The sequence below is a fragment of the Dasypus novemcinctus genome, chromosome 8 (genome assembly GCF_030445035.2).
Source record: "Dasypus novemcinctus isolate mDasNov1 chromosome 8, mDasNov1.1.hap2, whole genome shotgun sequence".
Lineage (NCBI taxonomy): Eukaryota > Metazoa > Chordata > Mammalia > Cingulata > Dasypodidae > Dasypus > Dasypus novemcinctus.
Window position 1 is genome coordinate 85,417,590 of NC_080680.1, and position 22,841 is coordinate 85,440,430.

The window sequence follows — 22,841 nt, forward strand, 5'->3', positions numbered from 1 at the left end:
AGGAGGAGGAAGCCAACAGGGTCACAGAGCAATGCAGCGATGTGTCTGGAACTGGATGTCATTTTAATAATGTCCCAGGGCAAGTTGGCAGACCTGGCAGGCATGCCAAGGATGGCACAGGCGAGACTTCATTAGGTCTCCTTTCTCTACCTCCACTGGCCAAAAAAATTGCAAGAAGCCTTTGATCTGTAGCAAGGCAGTTCAATCAACTGTACTTGCAAGCTTTATGCACAGAATAAACAAAGTGGAAAAAATGAGTGAAAATGTTAATAGTAGTTATCTTTTGTGGTCACGTTATGGATAATATTTTTTTCTTTTAAAAGTGGAAAAAATAGGTGGGATGATAATTTACTGTCAGATATCAGCCCGTCTGGTTTTCTATCATTCTCTGACATGTTACTTTGAAAAAGTTACCATAGTAGTCTTTTATTGGATCCTGGTTTGAACAAAATAGCTATAAAAGGTATTTGGAGGACAACTCAGGAGACTTAAATATGAACTGAGTAGTAGAGGATAATGGGGAACTATTAATTTTATTACATGTGATAATTGTTCTGAGAATTATGTAGGAGAGAATGCTTTTTTTGATAGGCATGCTGAAATCTTGAGGGGTGGAAGGGCATGATGTCTACAATTTATTCTAAAAGTGGTTCAGAAAAAAAGGGGGAGCGTGCAGCTAAGCAAAATAGCATATGTTTAACAAGTGTTAAACTATAGATAATGGATCTATTCTTTATACTTTCTTTAATGTGTTTTTATTATTTTAGTTTATTATTAATTTTTAAAAAACAAAAAAAGAACAGTTGCTATTTTTTACTATAGTACAGTGTCATTGAGAATGAATCTTTGCAGAAATGAGTATTTACCGAAGTGGGTTGGGATGTGTCATTCTTCTTCAGCACTGTGTGGGCTAGTATCTCTAACCACTCAGAAAAAAAATCAATATTGATCCTTTTACTCAAAAGCACCACTTTTACATTTATAACACGATTTTAACATATTTACTATCTTTAGTATGCTAACATATACTAACCAATTCTCCTTAGAAAAATGTACAAGTTAAAACCTCTTAAACTTTTCATAGGAAACAGCTGGGTTTACAGACAAAATTAAATATTTTACGTTTAATATTATTGTTTTGTCCGCTGGCTCAAATGACAATTGATAATAAGGATGACACTGTTGATGACAGGGATTTCAGGATCTGCAGTGAATTGGGGATAAAAAGAACAGCAGCTTGTGGTCCATGATGTCTGTCTTCACAGATCCTGCTGACCAGGAGCTTGTTGTTGCATTTGTAGGGTTTTTGTTTGTGCAGGTTAGATCTTGGTATGGCAGTTTGTCTTCCCAATCCAAAGTACATCTCAGAACTAAAGCCATTTTCATTTTGCTGGAAGCCCTGCTAAAGACTCACAATAACAAGGAGGTGAAGTAGTCCTTCACAGTTTATCTGTTTGTTTTTGTCTTTAAGGTTGTTTGTTTTGGGAATGTTTTTAGGAATGGAACAATATTTAGGAACTGGATTTAATGGATCCTGGGCACCACCCCAACCCTGATCTGAGTGCATTTTCCACAGTCCATATTGTGAAATCTATAGAAGACTGATGATGGCACAAGCCTCCATGGCAAGGAATGTGGTGTCAGTGTGTTTTAGGGGCAAGTGAGTAGTAAACTGGAGCACGTCCTTGTGGATTTGCTACAGCAAGTGGGCAAAGTCCAGGCTGCCCCTGATTTCTGCCCAGCCTGTTGCCCTACATTGGCAGGTACTCTGGAGAATATAGTCTTTAGCCAGAGCCAGAACCAGTCACTATTAGGAAGGTTGAGCCCAGAATACATTCTGAAGGCAAATTTTAAGGAAATCATTATCTGCCCTTTAGATTATTTTCGTTTTTGTTTCCAAGTCAGGTACTTGGAAAAGCTGAAAAATGAACTGACAGGACTCCAGTCAAGAAACATGAATCTCACCACCTCTGCCTGTTGTCTTAAGAGCACTTTACACCCAGTATAGAAACTTCTGTAATGATTTCAACCAGCACAGGACATGTACTCCAAGATGGGACCAAGATTATACTCTCTAATGCTTTTTACTCTTGTCTTTCTTATTGCTCTCAGGACTCAAAACATAAGAAAAAAAAATACCCCCGTTTCTTCTCCCCGCCCCCCCCATAACGGATGCTTTCACGGTTGATAAATTTGACTCATTTGAATTACTATGGTGAGTTCCAGCAGGCCCCAGGCAAACCAATAGGATGGGAGGTGGAATAAAACTGTGGCTTCCAGTGGGATCCTGAGAATTTCAGCTGGAGCCCTGCCCCTGACTTGATTTGCCTCCTGCCCTTAAACAAGTGAATTTTATAATCCCAGATTCCTTCATTCCCTTGCAGTCTTTATCCTCAATGGCCATCTACAAATGACTGTATTTTGTCATGTTATTTATTTTGTTCAGAGCCCTTACTGCAGACTTTTAAAAATTTATATGGTGAGCTGATGTGGATCAAGAGGTTGGATACCCACCTCCCACATGGGAGGTCCAGGGTTTGGTTCTAATGCCTCCTGAAAACAAAAACAAACAATAAGCAAAACAAATGGAAAAACCCAGGGAAGCCGATATGGCTCAGTGGGTGAGTCATGGCTTCCCACATGTGAGATTGAGGTTCAAATTCGAGTTCAATATCCCCTGTACCTTAAAAAAAAAAAAAAAAAAAAAAATCTGTGTACTGTGCCACCTGATTGTAAACTGCCTGAGGGCATGAGGTCTTGTCTGTAGTGCCTATTGTTCCCTTCTCAGCACTAGCCCAGGGCGTGGCATTTGGTGCACTCCTGGGTGTACTCTGTGCTGGGAGGTTGGTTGAGTGAGTGCTTCCTTGCTAGCACTTTTACTATGAGTATTAAACAGGGTAAGGCAGACAAAGGGCTGGTCCTTTGTAAGTGCTCCATTAATGGTAGCTCCAAATGCTGGCTGTTATATGGTTATATGGAGCTAGGAAAAGTTCATTCTTTGCCTATCTCTGCCCAAATGAAAATAGGTACCCCATACTCTATCTTATAGCAGTTATGAATTTATAGAGTAAATTTATTGCAGATTGCAAAAGATTGCTTCACCAAAGACTCTTAATTCTGAAGTCAACATTTAGTTGTTGGCTTATTGAACCAGACAACTGAGGAAACCTTGACATTTAGAACTAAAATTAACTTCTCTATAATAGATCCCTAATTCTACTCTACCAGAACGTCTTTTCTTTTTTCTTTTCTTTTCTTTTCTTTTCTTTTCTTTTCTTTTCTTTTCTTTTCTTTTCTTTTCTTTTCTTTTCTTTTCTTTTCTTTTCTTTTCTTTTCTTTTCTTTTCTTTTCTTTTTTCCTTTCCTTTCCTTTCCTTTCTTTTCTTTCCTTTCTTTTCTTTCTTTTCTTTTCTTTCTGTTCTTTTCCCCAGAAATAAAATCTGAAGGGTTACTTACAGAACTCATTTTACCTCTTGGGGAGTATAACATGAGTAGAAGTCTCCTTAAGAGTTAAAAATTGCAGCAGTAATTGGGAATTGAATTATTAGCCTTCAAAAATCCCAGCAGCTAGGGGCTATACCAGCCTGGTAAATGCAAATGTTAGTGATTTGCATGTTTGTACACAGTGTGGGTGTGAGTGACTGAAATTAACACCCTCAGCGAAAGAGCTGACTATAAAATTACTTTCCCAGGAACTGGCAATTTTGGGGGTTTATTATACTGGAAGGAGTTTGGCTGGGCTGAAGTGGGGTTAGGGATTAGGGAGGGGTCAGGTTGGGGATTTGGATTGATTCCACATGCTCTCTGGTTCCTTTGCAATAGGGGCAAATTTAGGATTGTTTGGATTCCAGCCAGCAACGGTGTTTAGACTTGCCTCTACAAGCTAGCTAGCAAAGAAGTATCTGGAGCAACTGTATGCCTGTGAGCCTGGTAATTAATGTGATGGCTTTCTAGCCAAAACTAAAGGGGACCCTCCTCCCGGCATCCAGTTTCAGGTTCTTCATTGCAGTGTTTTGGGCTTGCAGTGGTTTCCAGTGTCAGACTCTCAGGACTGGGCGGGTCCTTAGTGCCTTCCAGCTAAGTAAGAGTGGCATATTACTTCACATTTCCAAGCCTGTTTCCTGATCTCTAAAAGGGATTAATAATAGCAGCTACCTCGAAGGACTGTTGTGAGAATTAAATGAGGTGAATCAAGTAAGAGGGGTATAGCCCTCACCATACGGTAAACATTTCTTGATTAATAGTAATTCTTTTTTTTTTTTTTAAAGATTTATTTTTATTTATTTAATTCCCCTCCCCTCCCCCGGTTGTCTGTTTTCTGTGTCTTTTTGCTGCGTCTTGTTTCTTTGTCCGCTTCTGTTGTCGTCAGCGGCACGGGAAGTGTGGGCGGCGCCATTCCTCCGCAGGCTGCTCCCTCTTTCGCGCTGGGCGGCTCTTCTTATGGGTGCACTCCTTGCGTGGGGCTCCCTACGCTCCCTACGCGGGGGACACCCCTGTGTGGCACTGCACTCCTTGCGCGCATCAGCACTGCGCATGGGCCAGCTCCACACGGGTCAAGGAGGCCCGGGGCTTGAACCGCGGGCCTCCCATGTGGTAGACGGACGCCCTAACCACTGGGCCAAAGTCCGTTTCCCAATAGTAATCCTTGTTATCAAAAATTGTGCAATAGAAAGAACCCTGGATTTACCAGGTACACAAGTTTGAGGATTTGGAGTATAGGCCTTACTGTCCTAACTAGCTCTGTGATTTTGGGTAACTCTATACCTATTTCCTCCTTTTACTTGAAGGGATCACACTTAGGATGATCTTAAAGATTCCACTCAGCAGTGGTCACTGCTGTTCATATCTGTAAGCTGTGGAAGTGTTCGGTACCTAGAGAAAGCATTGGGTCAGCTGAATGCAGTGGTCATAAATGCTTTTTATTGTGTTGAATTTCTTAGAAAATGACAATTGCAGGACCAGAAATAATTGAGTTACTCTTAGTTAATTAGAAATTAAACTAACAGGGACAACCCATTTTCCCTCTTATGGGTAAAGAAAATGTTGAAACATTGTTTTGTTTTTCATTGTTATATAGTTAGAATATGAACACTGGAGCTGGGATGTGAGGGTTGAATCCTTGCTCTCCCCCTTTCTATCTAGTTGGGTGACCTTGGGCAATTTACTTAATTTCTGGACCTCACTTTCCTCATCTGCAAATAGTGCCTCATTGAATTGTCTGAGAATAAAGGAGTTTGTATATGTAAAGTGCTTGAATGAGTGCCTGGCACATAGTAAGTGTCCAGTAAGTGGTGATGATGATGATTTTAGCCTAAGTACAGAGAAATTAATTTTTATTTACATTGAGAAGGTATATTATTAAAGAAAGAATTAGAAAATTTTGAGAAAATCCAAAAAAGAAAATAAGTTGAATATCGAAGCCTGGACCAAAATTAAGTGAGCAAAAGTTTTAGCTGTTACCATTTGTTATTCTTTTTCAGAGCTCATGCACATGCATGCATGTACTTCATATAATCATGTGCAGATAATTTTTTTTATTTGATTTGGTTCTTCTCTGGGTCTTTATAGCTATTGTAACAACTATGACATTCCATTACATTGATGTATTCACCTGCATATTGCAGTTCTTTCCCCTTTTTGCTATTACAGGTAAGGCAGCAACCAGTAGCTTCATTTTGTAATTTTTCTTTTGGATACTTTCTTGAGGATAAGCTCCCAAAGTAAAGTTCTTAAGCTAAGAACATAAGAGTAGCTTTAAGGCTCATGCCATGTTGTTTTCCAAAAGGGAGGTATCAGTTAACATTTCATGAGTGGTGCACAAAGGTATCAGTTAGCCATAAGCATGCTAGTATTAGATATTATCATTTTTAAACCTTTCCCCTTGTAAAACTTAAGCTGCACTTACTAATGTCATAGTGATGAATTATCTGATGGCAGTGGGGCTCGGAATGGAGGAAAGGCATGGGAAATCCTATTAAAACCTATTAAAAGCCATTAATAGTGCCAAGGACCCATTTTTATTAACAAAATTCTAATTTCCCATAATCCTTTTCATTAGCCTTGACTCAATCTCATTCAAATGCTGAGTATCAGAGAAAAGAGACTTGAGATTTTATTTTTAAATACCCTTTACTATCACAACATTAAAAAACAAAATTACATATATATATTTGTGTGTGTGTGGTCTCCATCACAACTTTTTGTTTTCTGATTCCCAGAGAACAATGCTTATTACTTTTAATTTCCTCACATGAAAGGGTCAGAGTGAGCCCAGATATGTTACCAATGTTGTTAACACTGTTAGTGTGACTAATGACCTAATGGGACTAAATGAACCAACTCTTCCTCTTAGCTGCTCCTGTTGAGGGCTGACTCATTACCATTTTCCCAGACTGCTTGTATAAGATGAGTGCACCAACTCAGTATTAAAATAGATATACTGCTGTTAAACTGTTTGCTGTGAGGGTGGTTTGAAACAACAAATGCAGAACATGAGGGTATTCAAGTAAACAAAATGGATGACAGCTGTGTCTCTCTGTTCACTAGTGAGGTTTGAAACCATTTGGATTTGATCATAAGTAAATTTCAGGATAGGAGAAAAAGTTTTAAAAGCAAAAGATTACCTAACTTGCTTATGGAATCACAGATGTCTTGAGCTAGAAGGAATGGTAAAAATCTTACTAAAAGGATTTCTGAATTATACCAATGAAGAATTTGAGGCTTAGAGAAGTGAGGTAACTTATCTAAAAGTCCCATAGCTAGTTTGTGGCATAGAGTTTGCTATGGTAGGATAATAACAGGGATGAAATTATATAAAACATTACAACATATTATATATGTTATAACTATATATATTATATTTATTTATACATTATAAAATATATTCAATATATTTCCAAATATATACATTTGTATATTGTACCTATCATATATACATAATAGATATAATAATATAATCTGTTGGTATAAGTAATAATGCTGATAGCTTTCTATGTGTCAGACATAGAACTAAAAGATCTATATTATATCTTCTGTTTTTGAGCATTTGACTGCTCATTCTACCATAAATCAGTTTTTTTGTTTTTGTTTTTAGTTTTTTTTTATTATTAAGTGAAAGAGCAGATATAGGAAATGGAAACTATAAGTTTTAAAAATTTTTCTCATGAGAAGTATGGGATGTTGTTTTGGGTGTGGGTAAGAAAAGGGAAGGAAATTTCACTTTGTCATCAGATATTTCCAAATTTAGAACAATATCTAGCCCTAGCCATTGATTCTAAGATGTGTTACCTTGGGAACATGCGTAAAATACATTTCCTCTGGCTATTTCTTTTCCAGCTGTATAGAGTGATGGTTAGAGTGACTGGTGTCACCATTATTTAAGATAATAGCATTGGCCAGTGGCCACTTTCTATGTAATTGCCTTTCAGCAATTGCTCATAAGGTACTTAGTTTCAGAAGTCACTTTATGCTGAAATACCCAGATGACTGTTTTCAGGGGACCTTGTGACCTATAGCAAAGAAGTTTATCCTAGTAGAGTTTATCTACAAAGGGGTGGGTAAAGTTCTTAGTAAATATTTTAAATTTTATGGGGCCACGAAGCAAAATCTAGGCCATTATGTGGGTTCATTTAAAATAAAATTGTTATAAAATGTGAAAAACATTTTTTGCTTGCAGGCTATAAACAGGCTGGTGGGGTTTGTGAGCGGACATTTGCCAGTCCCTGGTTTACATGGTCTTTTTGGTTTGGCTACCATTGCCTTCACTGTTTCATGGGGACTCAAAGCAAGTCACTCATCAGTTATTGAAAGTCAAAGAATATTTGAAGATTCAGGCCAGAAGAGAACTTGTTTTTATAATTAAGATTACCTAGTTGAGTCTTCTAGTTTCTAATCCAGCACACACATGTTCAGTTAATCATCAATAAAAAAGGAGCATGGTGATCCTTTTCTTCACCAAGATGATGAAAGAGTAAATGATGGAAGGTTCGAAGAACCTAATACAATTTAATGTAGAGGTACTCGATAAATAATCTTCCTTTACTGTTAAGTGGGATACTGAACTAAAAAATTCAGTTTCTGTGGCTACTCATATATTCATTGATGGCTATCCATTCATTCAACAAAGATTTATTGACTAGATCCTGGGCCAGGCACTGTTCTAAGCACAGGGGGACCCAGTAATGAACAATATGAGTTTATATCTTTTAGGTGTCATATAGAGAAGGCAGGGAAGGAGATAGTAAGTTCAGGGCTGGGGGAGGGGGTTGTTAATTTTATAAGGGATAGAAAGGGAGGTATGCCGGGTGATAAGGAATTAAAGAGTAAGTACTGCAGATATCTGAGAAAGGAGATAGAAAGAATGGCTGGGTGCAGAAGTCCTGAGATGGGAGTGAACCTGCTTGTTTGAGGAACAGTGTGAGACCAATGTACCTGGAGCCCAGTAGACTCAGAGGCAAGTAATAGGAGCTGAGGTGAGGGAGTAGCAAATCATGTAGGGCCTTTACATGATTGTAAGGACTTTGAAGATATAGTCAATAGGATTTGCTGAGTGATTGGGTATGGGGTGTGAGAGAAAAAGCAGAGTCAAGGATGACTCTGATTTTGGACCTGAATATCTGGAAGTTTGGAGATATAAACAAAGAAAAGAGAAGAGTGTCAGGAGAGCAGGTGGGGGGGTGGGCGGTGAGGAGATCCAGAGTTAGGTTGTTACAGATTGAGTTTGAAATGCCTATTATCTATAAGGAAGTGACCTCAAACACTTGGGTATAAGAATCTGGAGTTTAGGAATAGAAGTCTAGGCTTTTCTGAGAGTCCTTGACATAAAGATCGTGTTTCAAGCTTGAGAGTTTTAAGTTGAATGAGGAAGTGAATTAGAGAAGATGGAGGTGTCAAGGTAGAAAAGATGAAGAGGAGCCAGCAAAGGAGACCAAGAAAGATCTCGTAGTAGGATAGGAAGGAAAGCAGGAGACTGGTGTCCTAGAAGCCAAGCGCAGAAATTGTTTTTGAGGAGGAGGGAGAGAGGGAACAACTAATGCTGATAAATGATGCTGATTTGGGTCAAGTGAAATGAGAACTGAGACTTGACCATGTGATTTAGTAAAATGGAAGTCATTGGTAACCTTGAAAGAACAATTTCACTGGAGAACTGGGGTAGAAAGAGGGTTTAAAAGAGAATGGGAAGAGAGGGATTAAATACAAAGTGCACAGACAGCTTTTTGAGGAGTTTTGCTGCAAGGAGAAGCAAAAACACAAGGTGGTAGTTTTGGAAGGTAGAGAAGTGAAGGGCAAGTTTTTTGAAAAGGAAAGGGTAATAGTATTATTGAATGCCAGTGGGAATGATACAGTAGACAGGAAAAAAAAACATGCCTAAAGAGTTGCTGGACAAGATAGAAGTCGTAATTATAAGAGCTACTTTTTACTGGGTACTACTCTATCAGTTAGGTATTGCGAACAAACCAGCCAGTATTTAGTGACTTACAACAGTAACTGGTTATTTAGTTCATGATTCTGCAGTTGGCAGTTTATTCTGGTCTTCTGGTCTTGGCTGCGTTTCCTCCTGTTGAGTCAGCTGCTAGGACGACTTATTTCTGTGCTTCCAGCAGACTAGCTTGGGTTTGCTCACCTGGTAGGTGGTAGGTTACTAAGAGAGCTCAGAGGTATGCAAGGTCTCCTGAGGCCTAGGTTCAAACCTCGCACAGTGCCACCTACTCCTCATTTCTTTGGTTAAAACAGATCATAAGGCCAAACCAGATTCATGGAGAAGGCAGAGACCCCACCTCTTGCTGGGAGGAGCTGTAAAGTAACCTTGAAAAGAGGAGGGCCATACTTGTGGCCATCTATGAGGAATATGTTGCATTTAATTCTCACAAGAGTTCTGTGTGACAGAATTATTTTCATTTCATAGATGAGGAAACGGGTTCAGTGAGTGTTCAGTAATTTGCCCAAGGTCATACAGCTAGTAAGTGACAGAGCTAGGAATCAAACCTTGGTCTATCTGATGTCCAAGCCCATTTTGTAGACACTTCTCTTTTCTACCTTTCTAATAACATCCTTTTATAAGAGCAGAATAGTGTTGCATCTTCTCTTTTCTTGTTATCCATGAGAAAATTTTTTTGTAGATGATTATCATCTTGTAATCCAAATGGACCAAGGTAGGTGATTATTTTGTTAGGCTTGCATCTTTACAGCTTGGTAATTGGACAACTGCGTTTATTAGAATCTGATTGAGATCATAGTGGTGTGTTTAATTATAGTCTTTATTCATACAAATTAATGTCTCCACTCTCAGCTGGACCCTCAGTGCCATTTGACAGTCTTTTGGATTACCCTTGGTCAACTGATTCTTCTGTTCCTTGTAGCAGCCTGTCTAATCACCACTCTACAAGTTCCCCGTTCAGTCCCCCTCTCATTTGACCTTGAGTCCTATTTCATAGAAAAGTTAATGGCTCAACTGATAGTACCCTAAATTGTGTCTCCAGTTCTTCAGACTTTCTACAGCTGCCTTTATCTTCACCTCCCTCTTTTTGTCCCTAATGTAGTGACACCCTACCTTTAGTTCAAGAATAGCCCCTTCTGCCCAGGACCTCCTCCCTCCAGAACTTTTAGTTTGCTGAAGTTGCTCAAAGCAGATACGATAAAACGGGTTGGCTTTTAACAATGGGAATTTACTAGCTTACAAGTTTACACTTTTAAGCCTGAGAAAAATGTCCAAATCAAGGTGATGCTTTCTTCTGAAGATTGGCTGCCAGTGATCCTGGGCAACTCTGCCCCATGGCAAGGCACATGGTGTTGTCTGCTCGTCTCTCCCTTCTCTTCCAGGTTTTGTTGCTTTCAGCTTCTTGCTTCACTGGCATCCTTTCTCTTTGTCCAAATTTCATTATCTTATAAAGAATTCCAGGAAGAGGATTAAGACCCACCCTGAATGAGGTGGGTCACATTTTAACTTGAGATCTAGCTTACCAGAAGATCCTATTTGCAATGGGTACACACACACAAGAATGGATTAACTTTAAGAGCATACTTTTCTGGAGTAGATAACAGCTTCAAACTCTCACAGCATCTTTCTCCTCAGCCAACTGGACATCAAGCTTTGCAAGGAGAAAGTGCAAAAAGATGGAAAATTTTAATTAGTAAGTATCAGGGAACTTTGGTTCTGCCACTGGTTATATAGCCTTAGGCAAGTTATTTCTCCTCAGGTTCATGAAATCTGAGAAGAGCCATCTCAAAGGTCACTTAGGGAAAGTAATTCTGTTTATGTCCACATAGGAAACCCTTGACTTAAATCTCAATTTTAAGTCCAGCAGCTACCAAAGTGTCTTGACCTTGGTGTGTATATGAATGCCCTTCAATTTGCTGCCTAACCTGCAGAATTCTCCATGCCCTCTAGTCATTTGGTGCCAAAACCTTTTTGGCCCCAGGGCTAGAGCAGCTGCTGTCCCCTTAGCTTATTAGGAAAGCAGCTTGAGAGATGATTGGTCTAGGTTGTGATTCCACAGTCTTTGAAAAGATACTTTTTGGTTAGAAAGCAATGACAACAGTGAAAATATTTTTTTAAAGCTCTTTTGGTTAAGGGAGTAGATCAGTGAGTAATTAGGTTAAATCAAGCATTTCAGATCTCTATAACCTTGCTCATAGGGAGACTGGAAGCTTTGCCCTCCTTTTTAAAGTCTCTCATCCTGAGTGAGAGGGAGGAAAATCTTTCCTTGAGGACAAGTATTAGGGCCACAAGTTGGGGGGGGGGGTGTTCAGCACTTCTGTCTGCTGTCTTGTTTATATTGTAAATCTTTGGTTAAAGACTTTTCAAACTTACATGATTGCTCCATACTTTCAAGATGTGTCCTTATAGTGTTTCTTACCATTTATTTAGTCATTCACTCACTGACTCTATCAAGTACCTACTTATGGGCAAGATTTACTATTGATTATTTTCCTTCTGTTCAGATTATGATGAATTGTTCATTTCTAATTGGCATTATAATATTCAGAGCTACAATTTGCTAAGCACCTGCTTCACTTATTCAAGGGTTAGATTCCAAAGTCAAGGCATAAGAGAATGTAGTATACAGTCAGAATTACCCTTGAACAATCTCTTGAATCACTTGTAATATACAGTCGATATCAGGAGGTCAGCAGCTTTTTTCAATAAAGGGCCAGTTAGTAAGTATTTAGTATTTGTAGTTTGTCTTCAAGATGGCCCCCAGTGACCCCAGCTGTTTTAGTTTCCTGGCTACTAAAACAAATACTTTACAATAGGTTAGCTTAATAGGAATTTATAAGGCCTCCAGTAATAGGATTAAGACTCATGCCTTTTGACTTGGGCTACACCTTAACTAAAGTAATGTTTTAAAAGGTCCTGTTTACTATGGGTTCACACCCACAGGAATAGATTACAATTAAGAACATATTTTCCTGGAGCATGTAATTCGAAATCACAACACCCATCTCCTGGTATTCATGCCCAGGTTATATCAGAGTTGATCTTTATGATCAATACAACAGACAAAAGTAATGACATGTCATTTCTGATGCTAGACCATAAAAGACATGACTTTTGCCTTCCTGTCTCTCTTGGGGAAGACCAGCTGCCATGTGGTGAGGAGAGCCCCAGAGGCAAAGAACTGAGGCTTCTGGCCAACAGTCAGCAAGAAACCCAGGCCTCTTGCTAATAGTATGTGGATGAGCTTGGAAGTGCCCTCCAGTCCCAGTCAAATATCATATGACTGCAACCCCAGCTATATCTGGACTGCGGTTTTATTTAGGTCTTCTTTGATTTCTTCTGGCAATGTTTTGCAGTTTTCCCTGTATAAGTCCTTCCCATCTTTGGTTAAATTTATTTCTAAATATTTAATTATTTTAATTGTTACTGTAAATAGAGTTGTTTTCTTGATTTCCTTTTCAGATTGTTCATGGCTAGTGTTGAGAAATACTACTGAGTTTTGCATGTTTATCTTGTACTTTACCACTTTGTGGGATTCATTTATTAGCTCTAGTAGATTTCTTGTAGTTTTTTTTTCAGGATTTTCTGTATATATGTATATAGGATCATGTCATCTGCAAATGGAGAAGTTATAATTCTTCCTTTCCTAATTGAATAGCTTTTCTTTATTTTTCTTATGTAATTGCGCTGGCTAGAACTTCCAGTACAATGTTGAGTAACAGTGGTGACAGTGGGCATCCTTGTCTTATTCCTAATCTCAGAGGGAAAGCTTTCAGGTTTTCACCATTAAATATGTTGTTAGCTGTGGGTTGTGCTTTGCTTTTTATCATTTTGAGGAAGTTCCCTTCTAGTCCTAGTTTTCGGAATTTTTTTTTTAATCAAGAAAGCCTGCTGGATTTTGTCAAATAGCTTTTCTGCATCAATTGTGATGATCATGTGGTTTTATTCTTTTACTCTATTAATGTGGTATATTATATTGATAGTTTTCTTATGTTGAACCACGGTTGCTTTCCTGGGATAAGTCCTACTTGATCATGGTGTATAATTCTTTTAATGTGTTGTTAGATTCAGTTTGCTAGGATTTTTGCATCTCTATTCAAAGAGGATTTTGGTCTATAATTTTCTTTATCTGGTTTGGGTATTAGAGTGATGTTGGCCTCATAGAATGAGTTAGGAAATATTCCCTTCTCTTCAACTTTTTGAAGAGTTTGAGCAGGATTGATATTAATTCTTGGAGTGTTTGGTAAAATTCACCAGTGAAGCCATCTGGTCCTGGACTTTTCTTTGTCGGAAGGTTTTTAAAATTTACTGATTCAATCTCTTGTTACTGGTCTTCTGAGATCTATTTCCCCTTGAGTCACTATAGCTAGTGTTTTTCTAGGAATTTGTCCATTTCATGTAGGTTATAATACTTGCTTCGTGTATTTTGGGGAGTCTGTCATGAGGTAGGTGTATAACAATTTGAGGTTATTTAAGAACCCCAAAAAAGATTATCTTTTTTGTTCCTCTGGGCAGGATACCCTTTCATTGTATTAGATTCAGCTGAGATGCCTTTGATTAATTGTTAAGATTAGAGCTGATTCAGTAGGGTGTAAATCAAACTAAGTCCCTGCCCCTTGGTAGGCTGATATAAACGGGCACTCACTCTAGAAGACACAGGAGAGAGAGAGAGTTGATGAGAAAGTACCTCTTAAGGTCCTTGAGTTGGACTCTTTAGGGCCTTGTAACTGTAAGCTTTTACCCCAAATAAATCTCCTTTATAAAAGCTGACAGAATATATTTATAATTCTTATGTCTTCTTAATGAATTGACCTTTATCAGTATATAGTGACCATCTTTTCCCTTATAGCAGGTTTTTTTTTTACTTCAAGTTTATTTTGTCTGATATTAGTATAGCTACCCCAGCTCTCTTTTGGTTGCTATTTGCATTTTATATATATATATATATATATATATTATATATATATATATATATATATATATATATGCTTTTTTTTTTTTTTTTTAAAGAAAGTACCAGGGATTGAACCTGGAACTTCATACATGGGAAGCAGGTGCTCAACTACTGAGCTATACCTGCTCCCCAGTATGCTTGTGTGTATTTTTTTTTTTTTTTTGAGGTTCTGGGGACTGAGGATTGAACCCGGACCTTGTATGTGGGAGCCACATCAGCTCCTCTGAGTCAGCCCTTTCATTTGTTTTGCTTGTTTGTTTGTTTGTTCTTAGGAGGCACAGGGAACCATACCTAGGACCTCCCATGTAGGAAGCAGGCACTCAACCACTTGAACCACGTCTGCTCCCCAATATTATTTATCCTTTGCCTTTCAACCTACATTTCCTTTGAATTTAAGGTGAGTCTCTGGTAAATAGCACATAGTTGGGTCATACTTTTTAATCCATTCTGCCATTCTCTGCCTTTTGATAAGAGAGTTTAACCTATTTGCATTTAAAGTAACTACTGAGGGAAGCGGACTTGGCCCAATGGATAGGACACAGGATTTGAGACATTAACGAGATGCACCTAAATTTCCAAAATCAAATTAATGAGTTGAAAGACAATACGGCTAAAGAGATAAATGACATTAAGAAAATACTGAGAAACCACAAAGAAGAATTTGAAATCCTGAATAGAAAAGTAACAGAGCTCATGGGAATGAAAGACACAATAGGTGAGATTAAAAACACATTAGAGGGAAGCGGACTTGGCCTAATGAATAGGGCATCCGTCTACCACATGGGAGGTCTGCGGTTCAAACCCTGGGCCTCCTTGACCCGTGTGGAGCTGGCCCACGTGCACTGCTGATGTGTGCAAGGAGTGCCGTGCCATGCAGCACTGTCCCCCACGTAGGGGAGCCCCCTGCGCAAGGAGTGCGCCCTGTAAGGAGAGCCATCCAGAGCAAAAGAATGTTCAGCCTGCCCAAGAATGGTGCCGCACACACGGAGAGCTGATGCAGCATGATGACACAACAAAAAGAGACACAGATTCCCGGTGCTGCTGATAAGGATAGAAGCAGTCACAGAAAAATACACAGTGAATGGACACAGAGAGCAGACAACTGGGGGTGGGGAGGGGAGAGAAATTAAAAAAAAAAAATCTTAAATAAAAAAAATTAACTACTAATAATACAGGACTTTCTTATACCAGTTTGCTCTTTAGTCTTTGAGGTCTTATACCTTTTTGTCCTTCAATTCTTCTATTGCTACCTGTTTTTTTAGCAAATCAATTTTTTGGCTACATATTAATAAAGCATACAGTTTATCCAAAATATACAATCAATGGTATTTGGTATAATCTCATAGTTGTGCATTCAACACTTCAGTCATTATTAGAACATTTTCGTTATTTCAATAATAATAATAAACATGAAAATTCTTTACCTGTTTTCCCCTGCTGTACATAGCTGCTGTTTCTAACTATTCTTGCACAATTATTTGCTTATACAGTAAGCAGTTTTATTGAGATATAGTCACATACCATGAAATCTATCCAAAGTGTATAATCAGTGACTTTTGAACTAATCACAATATTGTGCATTCATCATCACAAAAATTTTACAATTGTTTCATTACTCTGAAAAGAAAAACTCCTCACCCCTTAGCAAGCCTTCCCTAGCCCTACATAACCACTAATCAAATTTCATCTTCATAAATTGTTTTATGTTTACATTTTATATAAATGTAATACAATATGTTACACAATATATTTAATTCATATTAATGCAGTCATACAGTATTTGTCCTTTTGTTTCTGGCTTGCTTCATGCATCATAACGTTCTCTAGGTTCAGCCATGTTATCATATGCTTTACAATTTCATTTCTTCTTACAGCTGCATAATAGTCCATTCTGTGAATAAACCGCAATTTATCTGTTCATCTGTTGATGGACATCTGGGTTGTTTCCTAGCATTTGGCGATCTTGAATAACACTGCTATGAACAAAGGTGTGCAAATGTCTATTCATGTCACTGCTCTCAGTTCTTCTGAGTATATACACAGTAGTGATATTGTAGGGTCATGTATATTCCCCTTCCTTAGGCAAATCTATGTTCCCCTTCCTTAGGAACTGCCAAACACTTCACAGTGGCTGTATCATTCTGCATTTCCACCAAGAGTGAATCTGTGTTCCTATCTCTCCATATCCTCTCCAACACTTGTAATTCTCTGTCTTTTTAATAATGGCCATTCTGATATGTGTGAAATGATGTCTCATAGTTTTTGATTTGCATTTCCCTAATCATTACTGATATTGAATATTTTTTCATGTGTTTTTGTATTTCTTCTGTTTGTGAATATCTTATATTCATCTTCATATTTGAAGGACAGTTTTGCTGGATAAAAATTCTCAGCTGGTAGTTTTTTTCTTTGCGTATTCCTAATTGTATCATACACTGTCTTCTCACCTCCATGGTTTCAAATGAAAAATTCACACTAACTTTACTGGGCATCCCTGTGTGTTATGTTTCCTTTTCTCTTGCTGCTCTCAGAATTTTCTCTTTATCTTTGACATTTGACATTCTGAGTATTCTGTGTCTTAGAGTAGGTCTATTTGGATTTTTTCTGATTGGGGTACACTGTGCTTCTTGGACATGTAAGTTCATTTCTTTTGTTAGAGTTGGGAAATTTTCAGCCATTATTTCCTCAAATACTCTTTCTGTTCCTTTTCCCTTCTCTTCTCCTGGAACTCCCCTGATGCACATGTTGTTGTGTTTCATGTTATCATTCAAGTCCCTGAGCCCCTGCTCAATTTTTTTCCAATCTTTTCTTGCTTCAATTTCAGCTTTTCTGTCTTCGGTATTCACTTATTCTTTCTTCTATCATTTTGAGTCTGCTGTTGTATGCCTCTAATGTATGTGTGTGTTTTTTTAAGATTTTTATTTCTCTCCCCCCCCCCCCCAGTTGTCTGTTCTCTGTGTCCATTTGCTGCATGTTCTTCTTTGTTCACTTCTGTTGTTGTCAGCGGCACGGGAATCTGTGTCTCTTTTTGTTGCGTCATCTTGCCGTGTCAGTTCTCCGTGTGTGCAGCGCCATTCTCGGGCAGGCTGAACTTTCTTTTGCTCTGGACGGCTCTCCTTACAGGGCGCATTCCTTGCGCGGGGGGCTCCCCTACGCAGGGAACAGCCGTGCATGGCAGGGCACTCCTTGTGCACATCAGCAGTGCACGTGGGCCAGCTCCACACAGGTCAAGGAGGCCCAGGGTTTGAACTGCAGACCTCCCATGTGGTAGACGGATGCCCTATTCATTAGACCAAGTCCGCTTCCCTCTAATGTGTTTTTTATCTCACCTATTGTGTCTTTCATTCCCATGAGATCTATTACTTTTCAGGATTTCAAATTCTTCTTTGTGGTTTCTCAGTATTTTCTTGATGTCATTTATCTCTTTAGCCGTATTGTCTTTCAACTCATTAATTTGATTTTGGAAATTTGGGTGCATCTCATTAATGTCTCAAATCCTGTGTCTCTTCTGGGGCTTTGATATATTCCTTTTCTTGGGCCATAGCTTCCATTTTCGTAGTATGACTCATAATTTTTTGCTGTTGTCTAGGCATATGATTTGGATGGTAGTTTACTCAGATGCTACTTTCTTTCTCTTTCAAAGGGATTTAGTGGTAGTAGGCTGTGTGTTACTGTTGCTGTTTGATTCTTGGTTCAACCTGGTCATTGGGATTGCCCATTAGTTACTCAAAACTGGGCTCTGGACCCAGTAATGGGTTGCAAACCTGCTTCCAAGGGCCTTGTGAAGGGAGGCTATAAAGTCTGGAAAATGCCCATCTCACTTATTTTTAATATTCTCACGTCCACTTCATTAGTCTGCCAACAGATGGCACTCTTTGGCAGCCCTCTCAATTCAGTGCCCTGTTGTAGTATGTTTGCTGCAACACAGACAGGATCAATGTGGTCGAGGCTCCTGCCTGGAGGCTAAGAGATTTCTATTTCAAACTTTCTCAGAGACAGTTCTCCAGCCTTCTCCGGCAGCCCCTCCCTTTTCCTGGGTAGGAAATAATTCCATTCCCATCTGTGTCCTCAACTATCAGTCCTGGTTAGTAGAGAGGGAGTAGCAGGGTTGGATCTGTGTAGTCCTGTATCTTTTAGTCCTTTGCTGGCTCCCAAGGCAAACAATGGCATGGCCACATGTGTCCTGGAAGGGCTCATGGGACACAGCAGACAAAATATGTGAGTCAAAAGCTGAGTCAGCCTTAGGCTCTGACCCTCTCTCTCCTCTTTCCTGGGGAGGTACGTCCTCAACAATCAGTTCCAGTTAGAAGAGAGGGAGGGAGATTGAGAGGGTCAGCTCTCTCCAGTCCTGTGCCAGCTCCCAGGGCAAGCCCCACCCAGCCTGGAGGGCCTCTTGGGACTCAGCAGATCAGATTTGTGGGTCAGAAGCTGAGTCAGCCTTATGCTGTGTCCCTCTCTCTCCCCTTTCCTAGGCCGATGCCTGTAGCTGGCTCAGAGGCCTGAGAATTCCTCAGCATCTTTAATATGAGGGAGGGTGCCAGCAGTAGCAGCCACTGGTTTCAACTTACGGTTTTGCTATCGTGATTCTCTTCCTTTGTCCCTCTCTCTTCTGGGCGTTGTCCAGCCTTTGCCTGGTGACGTAAACCCTAGAAGATCTTTTTCCAGGCCATTCCAGCCTGTCCTCTAGCTATTTTTCTGAGAGAGAAGAGAGTCCCATGTCTTTCTAGTCTGCCATCTTCCCAGAAGTTGCTAGCAATTTTTATATTTTGTTGATCTTTGACAATGTACCATTTTGTGTCCCATTTCATTTTTCTGTATATAATTTTCAGAAAAGTTATTTGTGGTTACCATAGAGTTTAAATTTAACATCTTAAATCTATAGCAGCCACATTTGATTTGATACCAACTTAACTTCAGTAGCATACACATACACTGTTCCTCTGCACCTCCATTCCCTCACCTTTTTGTTATACTTGTGTAGCAGTTTGATATTGTTTATGAATTAATTCCAAAGCAGATACTGGATTGTGTTTGTAAACTGATCTGTTCCTCTGGGCATAATAGATTGTATTAACTTAAGAGGTTTCACTTTCATTTGATTAAATTATGATTAGGCAACTGTCTTCACATCAATGATATAATTTCTTCAATTGCTAGAGTCACAATAGTTCTATAGTAGAATACCAATAACTCCACTCTAATCCATATTTTATTCCTCCATCCTGTGGACACTGGGATGGTGATGTCCACTCCACCTCTTTATCGAGAGGGGCTTAGATCCCACGTGGTTGATGGATGCGATTCTCCTGCTTGCAGTGTAGGCACTCTCGGTTCCCTGTTGTGGTGGTTGACCATCTTCACCTCCCTGTTAGCTGACCTAGGTAAGTCCAATGAACCAGAGAGTAGGAGTTGCAACATTGCTGAGGCTCACGGCCCACCTGGCACATGGCCATTCCAGAGATTCGAGTGGCCACGGTAGTTGCTGAGGGCAGAAAGAGGGAAGAAGAGATGTGATGTGGGGGCATTTTTGGGACTTGGAGTTGTCCTAAATGATATTGCAGGGACAGATGCTGGACATTATATATCCTGCCATAACCCACGGAAGGTACTGGGGGAGAGTGTAAACTACAATGTAAACTATAATCCACACGGTGCAGCAGTGCTCCAAAATGTATTCACCAAATGCAATCAATGTGCCACAATGATGAAAGAGGTTATTGATGTGGAAGGAGTAGGTGTGGGTGGGGTATGGGGTATATGGGAACCTCCTGTATTTTTTAATGTAATATTTTTTGTGATCTATGTATCTTTTTTTAAAAAGGCAATTAAATAAAAAAATTTCAAAAGACAATTATGATTAGGGCTTTGATTGGGCTGTGTCAGTAGGACGTTGAGTCTCTGCCCCCTTGGTGGGGGGTTAGTCACAGAGAAAACCACAAGACAGAGAAGAAAGTTGAAGTTTTGATGCTGGAGCCCTGGGAAGTAGACACAAAGAAGAACAGAGGAATAGAGATGGCTCCATAGACAACAGAGGCCACAGGAAGAGAGAGAGCCTGATAGTATACAGCTGACCTTGTGGAAAGACCAGAGCAGCTGAGCCCAGAGAGAAACAAGCCCTGGGAGAGAGACAAGACTTATCCCAGCATACAGCTGATATTGGAAGAAGCTAGGACCACAGAGTAAAGAGGAAGAGAAAGCCTCAACCCTTGAAGACAGCAGCCATCTTGCTCCAACAACGTGGCAGCAGGTGTTGGTGAGAGAAGCAACTTAACTTAAGTCTTTATGGCCGGGTAACTGTAAGCTTCTACCCCAAATACCCTTTATAAATACCAACAGATTTCTGATATTTTGCATCAGCATCCCTTTGGCTGACTAATACAACTTGTTAGAAATTCTGTCTTTATATGTTATAATGTCCAAAACAAGATTTTTAGGCATTTAGATTATAGAGTTTTCCATGCTCATGGAACTTGTGTTTCTAGTAGGGGAAAGTAGACCATAAACAAATATTATTAATTGGTAAATTATAAAATATGATAGACTATGATAGCTTTTGTGGGAAGCAGGATAAGGGGCATCAATAGTTCCATAGATGAGGAAATTAAATAGGTTAGACAGGGTTGGCCTCATTGAAAAGGTAAGATTTAAATAAAGTCTTGGGAAAGGTGAGGGTGTTGGCCAAGCAGCTGTTGGGGGATGAGCATTCTAGGTAGAGGGAATCAGCTAGGTGTTTCAAGTAATGGTCAAGCTGGAATGGGTAGAACAAATTAGCAGGCAGATCTTCAGGGACCATTGTAAGGGCTTTGGCTTTTATCATGAAAGAGGGATACTCATGCAGAGTTTTTAGCAGAGCAGTGAAATATTCTGACTTAGGTTTAAAAGGATCACTCTTGTGTTGAAAATAAAGGGGAGCCAGAGTTGAAGAGTTGCTTATCCTGGTTCGCTTCCCGATGTACCCAAATGCCAGTCTATGGCACTGGGGTTTCAAAGAGAGAACGAACTTTTATTCCAGAGCATTGTGCAAGGAAACAGGAGGCAAAAGTTAAAAAGGCAGGTCTCAGATCTGCTTCCCTTATGGAGAGCTTCTGAGAGTCTCATAGTATTCTTGTAAAAGGCTGGAGGTAGATCAGGAGGTCAACTCGATCATGTTCAATTTGAAGTGCCTATTAGATATCCAAGTGGAAATTCTAACTTAGATATGTAAATGTGTAGGAATAAAGATCTAGACTAGAGAGAAAAATTCGGGAGTATTGGTGTAAAGTTTTTTTCTAAAGCTGTGAGATTGAATGAGCTTCCATAGAGAATGGAGCAGGGTGCAGAGAGGCAGCAAAGCAGGGAGAGGTAGGAGCATGATTGGTTCTCAGGGCTGCCTTCTTCCCTCTTAGCCCGCCTAAGGTCTGAATGTTTTGCATTTCTTGGATGCCCAGGAGACTTCTTATATTAGTCATTACCTCAAACCTTGCTCTTTTTTTGGTGGTACTGGGATTGAATCTGGGACCTCTTACATGGGAAGCAGATGCTCAACCACTGAGCTATACCTGCTCCTCTAAACCTTCCTTTTTAATTGAGCATGTTTCATTAGTTTCCTATTCCTTGCTACCAAAAGCTGTGGCTAAAATGGTAGTGCCATCCCCTTTCACAGGTAGGAAACAGATTCAGAGGTTAAATAACTTGCTCAAAATTATACCAAGTAGCCTAGCTGAGATTGGCATCTACATCTTTTTGCCTTCAAAGTCTGTGCATATGATACCAGATGGCTCTGGATTCTGGGCTTCTAGGTTCTTGGTTTATGTCTCATAAAAGAGTTTAAGGGCACATCATAGGGGAGGCAAGGGAGTAAAGAGTTTATTAAGAAATAAGAAAATGAGGAAAGTACGCTGTCTGAGGCATGGACGGTGGGCCTACTGCAAGGTGAGTTGCAGGCACAGACCCTAGGGCTTCTTAAAGTCTGTTTGCTGTTCTGATTGGTTGCCTGACCTGTCATTTCTCAGGGGGCCAATGGAGAGGCCTTTTGAGGATATCCGGGGCTTTCCCTCCCGTTCCAAATTAGATTCTCCTGTCTGGGATGTCGCAGAGTCTTTCCAGCAGCCTTCTTCTCAGGAGGTTTCTGGGCAGGGTCTCAACCATGTGGTCTGTCTGCTGGTTCTTCAGCTGTGACCCAGTTCTTCTATTTCCCTAAACTAACCTGCCTCACATTGTGTGCAGGATCCCATTGTATTTTCTGAGCTGTGAATGGTATATTGTGCTGTGTGTAGTTTCTGCCTACAAAATTTGTTTTTAACTCTGAGCGCTTTAAAACTGCCTCATGCAAATGAGACCATGAGAAGAGGTTCTCAAATTGAAAATATTATTGGCTTGCATTGAAACCTTAGGGAACCCAAAACAGTGAAAGGAATTAAAACATTGAAACATTGGGGAGTTCATTTCCTTTTCATTCAGCAAACATTTAAGC

The 22,841-nt window shown here is 39.6% G+C and overlaps 1 protein-coding gene across 16 annotated transcripts in view; it reads left to right on the forward strand.

The window, feature by feature from the left end:
- Nucleotides 1–22,841, forward strand: part of RAPGEF1 (Rap guanine nucleotide exchange factor 1) — a 173,134-nt gene that overhangs the window by 27,882 nt on the left and 122,411 nt on the right. The window lies entirely within an intron of this gene.